Raw genomic sequence first — 8,789 nt, 5'->3', positions numbered from 1 at the left:
CTGTTGGTGCTAATCCAACTATAGGCTCTCCCCTGATGTCACCGGGGGTCGTGCCATGGCCTCCTGCCAAGCAGGCATCGGACAGAGTACACGACCGCCAGATTCCTTTAACGGAATACCCAAAAATTGAAGGCATAGGCGATGGCCACACCCAGCCCTTCGACACACCACAACACATTATTCCAATGCCTAACCTACCCACCAATACCACAAAAAGTTGTGACGATTGCTACGATGTAGGCAAAAAAACCAAAAAGCCTAATGCCAAATGGAAAAATTCCTACCAGGCCCCCTAGACAACCAGGGCAACCAACCTAAGGTCCATAGCAAGGCCAAAGAACAAAGACACTGAGCTAAAAGGGAGTGGAGGGTGGGTGACTCGCGATGAGAGGACGGAGAAGAATGAGGCCGAGGAGAGGCTGGCGCCGCCGCAAAAGGCTGCTGAACACGTCCCCTTGAAGGCACCTGGTTGGATGCCTGCCGAGGGGGCGTGGGCGCCAGCCAGGTGAGAGGAGGAGGCAGGGGGCTAATGCCCCCTGCTAGGGGCAGTGCTCGGGCTCCCGCCCACAACCACTCCCCTCTCTTCCAGGGAGGAGAGTCTTTACCACGAGCAAGTGCCTGTAGACAAATGTTATACAGATACACTTGTGAGGGACTGCCTAGAGTAATCAGAGTTGTTCGACTACAACTCCCATCACAACACTCGTAATTCAGAAGCTGCTGGACTCCAGCTCTCATCATCCATGGCTACTGGCCATGCTGGCTGGGGCTCACAGAAGCCAACACCTGAATTAGATAGAAGCGTGAAAAGAAGAAAACTTAAGCAGGGGAAATTACCAAGAACATTTAATAATCTGGTGGAAAATCTAGATCTGATAGACATCTGGAGACATAAAAATCCAACAACGAAACAATATACATACCTGTCAGAACCACACCAAAGTTGGGCCAGGCTAGATCAAATATGGGTCTCAAGAGAATTAACATTAAGAGCACTTAAATGTGAAATCCAACCCAGAACTCTTTCAGATCATAGCTCAGTAATGTTGGAGATAAAAAGCAGATTACAAGGAACATACAGATGGAGAATGAACTGTTATCTTTTTGAAAATGAGGAAATAATTGAGAAGGCCAAAAGGACGTTAAAAGAATATTTTGAGATCAATTTAAATAAAGAGACTAATATAGAGATAGTTTGGGATGCCAGTAAGGCAGTGTTAAGAGGATTTTTAATTAATCAGAACAGCTATAGGAAAAAGTTAAGAGAGGGGGGAAAAAGAAGAAATACTCAATCAATTAAGAGATTATGAAAGAAAACTAGCAATAAATCCAATTGAGGAGTAGGTTAAACAAACTTATAGAATATTACAAACACAATACTCAAATTTAGTAGGCCAAGAAGTGGAATGGAGAATCAAGATATGGAAGCAAAAATTCTTTGAATCAGCAAATAAAACCGGAAAATTACTAGCGTGGCAATTACGAAAAAACAAAAAACAAAATATGATCAACAAATTAAGAATAGAAGAGCAAATTGTGGAAGAACCTAAGAAAATAAAGGAAAATTTCATCAAATTTTATGGAAAATTATACAAAAGAGAAAAAGAAGACAGCACAGAAATAAAGAAATATTTAGAAGAAAATAGACTAAAAGGATTAACAGAAGAAGAAATAACACAATTAAATAATCCTATAAAAATTGAAGAAATCCAGGATGTGATAAAAAGAATGAAATTAGGAAAGGCTCCAGGGCCTGATGGCCTTTCAGCTAAATACTACAAAGTTCTAGAGGAATATTTAGCCCCGGTGCTGTGCGAAGTAGCGAATAACATTTTAAGCGGCGGAAAGACACCAGACTCATGGAAGGAAGCCTATATTACATTAATATCTAAGCCAGACACAGATAAATTAGATATGAAAAACTACAGACCAATATCATTATTAAATAATGATTATAAATTATTCGCGGAAGTAATGGCCAACCGTCTTAAGAAATGTTTAAGAAACCTTATCCATATAGATCAAGTCGGATTCTTACCCAATAGACAATTAAAAGACAACATAAGACATATAATTAACATCATTGAATATCTAGAGGCCAAGAATGAAATACCTGCGGCACTAATTTTTATTGACGCCGAAAAGGCCTTCGATAATGTATCTTGGCAATTCCTTGTAAGATGTCTAGAAACAGTAGGGATAGAGGGCGCCTTCCTGGAAGGGATAAAAGCTATTTACTCAAGCCAGAAAGCAAAATTGATTATTAATAATGATTTAACTGATTATTTCGAAATTTCAAAGGGTACGAGACAGGGGTGCCCTCTATCACCTCTTTTATTTATAATGATACTAGAAATTATAGCGAATAAGATAAGAACAACTCCAGAAATACGTGGAATTAAAATTGGAAAAAAAGAATACAAACTGAAAGCATACGCTGATGATCTGATGGTATCATTAGAAGATCGACAAAAAAGTGTCCATAAGATAATAGAATTGTTAGAAGAATTTGGAAAGTTATCGGGTTTTAAGTTAAACAAATCAAAAACTAAAATGATGACGAAGAACATGGAAGAAGTTATGAAAAACCAGCTGGAGGCTAAAATTGGAATTAAAGCGGTAAAAAAAGGTAAAATACCTGGGAATTTGGCTAACTATGAAGAACATAAATTTAATGATGGACAATTACGAAACAACCTGGAAAGAAATTAAAAAAGATTTAGATATATGGAACAGAATAAAATTATCATGGTCAGGAAGAATGGCCGCAATTAAGATGAATATACTTCCAAAGTTGTTATTTCTATTTCAAAATATTCCGGTGATAACATAATTAAGTTATGTTGTTTTTATTATGTTTTTTTTCCCGTGAAGAATTTATTTTCTGTACATATGTGTGTATATGTGTGTATAAAAATTAATAAAGAGAAATAATAATAAAAAAAGAAGCTGGAGTAAAACAACATCTGCAAAGAACCATGTTGGCTACCCCTAGCTAAGCTGGCAAATTAATTAATGTGGGAATGTGACCACATGAATGTTTGAAAAGGAAATGACCACACAACTTTGTTTAAGGACATACAATGAAAAAGATATAAGGGTATTAAAAGTTCACACTGGGAGTAGACCAGTGGTCACCAGGCAGTTGCCTATTGATATTTTACTGGGGGGGGGGGGGGATGCGTAGAAACAAGTAAGTCCCATTTAGTACAACACTAATGGGCACTCACCTTAATGGTGATTATATTATATGTTTTACCAATCTGTGTATTTTTGTGGTTATATAGTACACTACTATTTTTATTGATGATGAAAGCTGCCCTAGGTAGAATAGTAGAAAAGTAGCATATAAAGTAGTAGTTAGTAATAGTAGTAGTAATAGCTACTTTTAGATACGCAGTGCTGTTCAATTGTGTGGATCTTTTACTGCTGTTTTTATGAACTATGATAATAGAACATTTTATCTGAATTGTCCTTGGAAGTTTCAGGGGAGGTGTTATATTCAACCGCAGTTGATATACAGTACTCTTATTTTCATATGTAATCCGCCTTGGTGGAATTTTTATTTAGAAAGGGAACAATTATTTTTTTTAAAAAAATCAATCAATATTCATTTTATTATTATTATTAATAATAATAATAATAATAATAATAATAATAATACCATCTACACAAAAGCAATTGTGTAGATGTAATTTCCCTGTCTGCAAACTGCAAAAAAATGCTTTTTTTCTAAATTTCTAAATCAATGTACGTCCATTGTTTTCCATTCTTCATATGTGCAGAATAAAGTATGCTGTAAAGTTTTGCAGGGTTTTTAAAAAAAAAAAATTAAAAATTGCACGGATTGTGATATAAAATACCAGGAGATGGCAGTATAAAGCCATTTAGCTGGTACTGTGCCCATGACAGACAAAATCCAGAGAGGAAACAGGTGAAAGAAACAGATTTGTGTTTTGCTTCAGTTTCACTTATTGGACATTTTCTGAAAATAAGGACAAAATTGATTGGGAATGGGCCAGCAAGAAATGCTGTGGGAAAATGCGATGGTGTTGGATATAAGTGGCATGAAACACACACAAAAGTAGTCATATATATCTAAAGTCTTTCAGAACGCCTTTCAGTTTTCTTCTTGAACAATAAGCTGTGAATTTACATTTTCAGTGGAGCGTTCTTGTATTTCAGTGAGCATTCCTGTACATTAGCACGGGATGAATAACTATTGCCAAATTTGCCACTAAGTTCCGTAATTTGCAGTTCATTTTGTGCCAACTTTCAGAAGCACAATAAAAACTGTGGGAAAGTATTAATGACATTATGTAATCACTCTTATGCATGGAGGATAGTGAGGTCACACTTGCACAGTCAAATTGAAACATGAGGTGTTTGGGTGGTTTTGTGTTTTTTTTAAGTGTCTCTTAATTGCTTTCCCTTGTTTTCTAGTCATGAAGTAAGTGGGATCTGCAACAAAATATTGTAGTTTGGAATGCTTCTCTTCCCAGTGTCTGGCAGCCAGCCATCGGGGCGGACCTTGGTAATATGCCATCCTGTGAGAGGCCATTTAATGCCCTCCCCACAGACCTCGTGGTGCCACCTTAAGCCAACCTTTGAGAAAAAAGGGTGATGTTCTGACAGGGTCCTAGAGCCCTTGTATCTCCTTCCCAAAGCCTGGTAAGCACCTGCCTGGCTTTGGGAAGGAGAAAGGAGGACTCTAGGACCCTATCAGAGCCCTCACACCTCCTTCCTGAGGTTGGGCAAGCACTTACCGGCCTTTGAGAAGGTGCCCTCCTCAGCTGTGCACCCAGCGCAATCACACCGCTCACAATGCCCTAAATATGTTTCTGCGGCGGCCATATCCTCTTCTAAGATTCTATGTTCTGTTATCTCCCTCTCTGCCATTTGTCTTTCCTCCTCTACCCACCAACCTACTCAATAGTGAGCCAGCATCCCAGGACAACTGAGCAGGCTTAGTCATCATTGGGCTATAGTAAAAGGTCCCCCCACAAGAAGTTTCTGCCCTCAAAGATTTCTTTATTATTCTTGCAAACCTTGGCATTTTCCTAAACCTCCTGTTATTTATTTTTTGTGTGTGGCTGGTACAGACAAAGCCATCACTTTCAGCTTCACTCACGTTCTCATTTTTTTAGTCTTAAATTCGGTTCTCCTCATATCTGCAGCAATTTGCATTTTTTAAAAAAATCAATCCCCATGAAAATTCATCAGCATTTCATTGTGAGTTTCTCCAAATATATACATTTTTGTATTCAGTTTTGGAGTAATATACACATTTTTGCTAGCTGTTTTTTCCTGATATAATGCATTTAATATGTCGTTTTCATGCATTTTTGTACACAGGGCTTGCTTGGAGAAGTGTATCGCAAAATTCAGAGCAGGGCGAATTTCAAAGGATAATAGTTTTGGCTCACATATTATGCGCACATTCGGTATGAAATGATGCAAATTAGGTAGTCTCTCATTAAAATGCAAACAAAATTGAATTTATCCCCCATCCCTATCTTCAGTTCAACTACCCTATCCAGATTCCTTTCCTATTAGCCACACCTTCCTGTATACATATTCACCTACTGCTGTCTTCTTCCATTGTCTTTTTTCAATACTGAAAAAAGAAGAGGAATCTTTCCAAAGAACCCATTTAGCAGTAGACAGGTAAAGGAGTGGCAGCAGGCACAGGAGTAATAGTGCGTTTAACTGCTGTTAACAGTCCAAAAGGAGGCATGCCAGACTCTACCAGCTGTCACAAAGAAGTATATGCCAGGTTTCTATCACCACATGCCTTACCTCAGTGTAACCTTTGCAATGATGCAGCACATGGTTTTTCTTTAAAATGGATCCCCAGTTCATCTCCTATTTTTTAAATATTTTCTGTTTCTTAGAGTTCAGTAGATACAAGCCTCACTTCAATGGTAAAATCCAAGAATTTTTGTTAATTTTGAATGCTTTCAAATGTAAAGGATGGCATTCTGCCTGAACAAATTTAGACATGAATGAATGTGAAGCTATAAACCTGTGGTAAAACTTGGAGCCGAGTCCTACCTATGAGCCAGCAGAAGGAAGAGAAGCTAATCTCAGCACTAAGCTTAAAATGAATGAATGAATGAATGAATGAATGAATGAATGAATGAAACTGAAAGAGAAATGTATGGTGATTCATATTATTTTTAGAAGAAAATGTATTATTAAATAATAAAATAGGTTATTATCCAAAGAAAAACAGAAAAGATTGAAGTACAAGCAAAAGAGTTCACAGGGAGAATACGAAGTTAAATTACCAAATTATTATAACAGTAATATGGTAATACACAATTGCCCAGTTTGCATGTATCACTAAGCCAAACCATGGCTAAGCATGAACATGCAAGTGTGTGGGTACTCACGGCAACAATTGTGGCTTCTCTACTCCTTCCTCAGTCATCCTGTTGCTGCACTACCTGGAGCTAAACCATGGTTTGGCTTAGTGTTACATCTGAACCTAGGCTGGCGTCTCGTCTTCTTCCAGGCAAACCATGAGCTGTAGCCAAGGTTTGTTCTTGGCTTATTGCTTGCTGTTTGTCTGGCAGATGCAAACCATGATTTCCAGTTCACATGTCATGTGAAGCCAAACTATGACTTACCTCCGGGTAGTGCAGCAACAGCAGGAGAACTGAAGCACGTATTATTTTTGCTGTGCCTACTCACACATTCACACTTAGCCACTGTTTGAGCTGGGGTAATAAATAGGTTACTTTTATAAATTACTTAAGCTATTGCAATCACTTTCATTCTACTATGACTTTGATGTGTACTTGGTACAACTTCATCTGCAAGAGTTCTCATAGTCACTTCAGTGCTGGGAATAGCTCTGGGGATGCAATCTCAGTGTATGTAATATAGCAATGATGGGGGGAACCAATGGGCAGCAGATGAGCATGCAAAAGTTGCCTCTGAGCTTTGAATGAATCCTCAGAACTCCTCCCCGAAACTAATAGGATCAGACTCTGGGCAAAAATCTCAAGGTCACTGCCTAATTTTGAAAACTGTTTTTAAAATCTAGGCTGACCACAATTTGTGTTCCTGTTACACAGTTCGCAAGACCAGGAGAAAACATGCATATGTAATCAAAGCTGATGTGGGGGAGGGAATCTACTTGGTTGTACAACAGGGATGGGCATTCACTTCAGAACACTGGAGCAATTGCAAATGGGGCTCATGAGGTTCCATTTTAATTTGTTCCAAAATGCACAGAGGTGTGAAGGGATAGAAGAACCTAAGAAGAACCCTCCTGGGTCAGAGTTATCTAGACAGACTAGAATGCTATCTAGTCTAGCATTCTGTTCTTATAGTCACCAACCAGATGCCTATGGGAAGCTCACAAACAGGAGATGGCACTGTTTTGTTGCTTCCATACCATTCAGGGGTGGGCAATCTACTGGTCTCCACTGGCATGAGCTGGGTTCCATGGTCACTACTGCTGCTGGCCATTTCCTCCGCCCCAGATTGCCCCAGCAATCACAGTATTTCAGCAAAAAAAAGGAGAGGTGTTTTTTTAGTAGTGACCCCCAACCCCCTGACATGAAATGAAATGTCTGGAGAAGAAGAACAAAGACCATTTTTTGAGTAGCTGCCCAAGTTGGTTCTATTGACGGCACTGCTATAAGGCGGTGACAAAACAGTAATGAAAAGAAGCAAAGGTGGGTGAGACCCAAAGCAAACAACTGCAAATCACAAATAGAATATAAGTCCAACAAATGAGCAATAAAATGAATACAATTTGCATGGTGTGATAATCAAACTAGTGTGCCCACTAATGAAGAAAATGAATGGCGTTAAAGAATGGAAAAAGTACTTACACATCCCTGTCATGCAATACCTGAAAATAAAATAATGTTCAATGCATTTTTTTTAACATTTATAGCCTGCTTTTCTTCCATATCGGGAATTTGAATTCACAACAGGTTAAAACAATTGTACATGGGATTTCAGACAAAGTCAACCATCTGACACAACCCCATCTGAAATGCAGCAATACATATTCATTGTAAATGACTAGGATTTATTTATGCAGCTGAGAGAGACAAGGCAAGAGAAAAATAGGTTGTGCAAGTGAGCACTTGGCAGATGGAACTGACTCCGATTCAGAAAGAGCGTACAGTCTTAAAGGACTCTAGGACTGATTTATAGCTATGTACTTACTTGGCTATACAGTTCCTCCTGTTTTGACTTTGTCCCTTCAATCCATCAAAAAAGGACAACATTTTTTACATGGTCAGAGATGTACATCACACTCTAGCAAAACGACGATCATTAAAATGGAAAGGGCCCATGGATTACAGCAACCTTTGGCAGGTGGGGGCGGGGGTGGAATGAATCTTTTTCTTTCCTGACACATGCAACCCCTCTAATAGCCTCTCAATGTATGTTGCTTTGCTCCACAGAAGTGAACAGCAACTACTCATACTCTCAACTGGGAAAAATAAAACTTTGCAATAGCAAGCACCATTGACTTCTGAGCCACCTGGCTCAGAGCCACATTATGAAGCATTCCAAGTCAAAACACTGACCAGCTGATTAATATTCCCTATGAAGCTGGGTTTTCCTCTTCATAGCCCACACTAGGCAGTAGTCTAATTAATAGGCCAGTCTCCTCCCCTCACTGACTTTTACACCATTCAACAGTCCAATCTGAGGCATGCCTACTTTGAAACATTACCCGTTAAGTTCAGAATGCCCTACAAGACCACCTAGTTTGTTTCTTCTTCTTCTTCTTCTTCTTCTTCTTCTTCTTCTTCTTC

This window comes from Podarcis muralis, chromosome 1 (assembly GCF_964188315.1).
Source record: "Podarcis muralis chromosome 1, rPodMur119.hap1.1, whole genome shotgun sequence".
Taxonomy (NCBI): Eukaryota; Metazoa; Chordata; class Lepidosauria; order Squamata; family Lacertidae; genus Podarcis; species Podarcis muralis.
The sequence above is the reverse complement of the archived record's forward strand: the minus strand, read 5'-3'. Positions refer to the sequence as shown.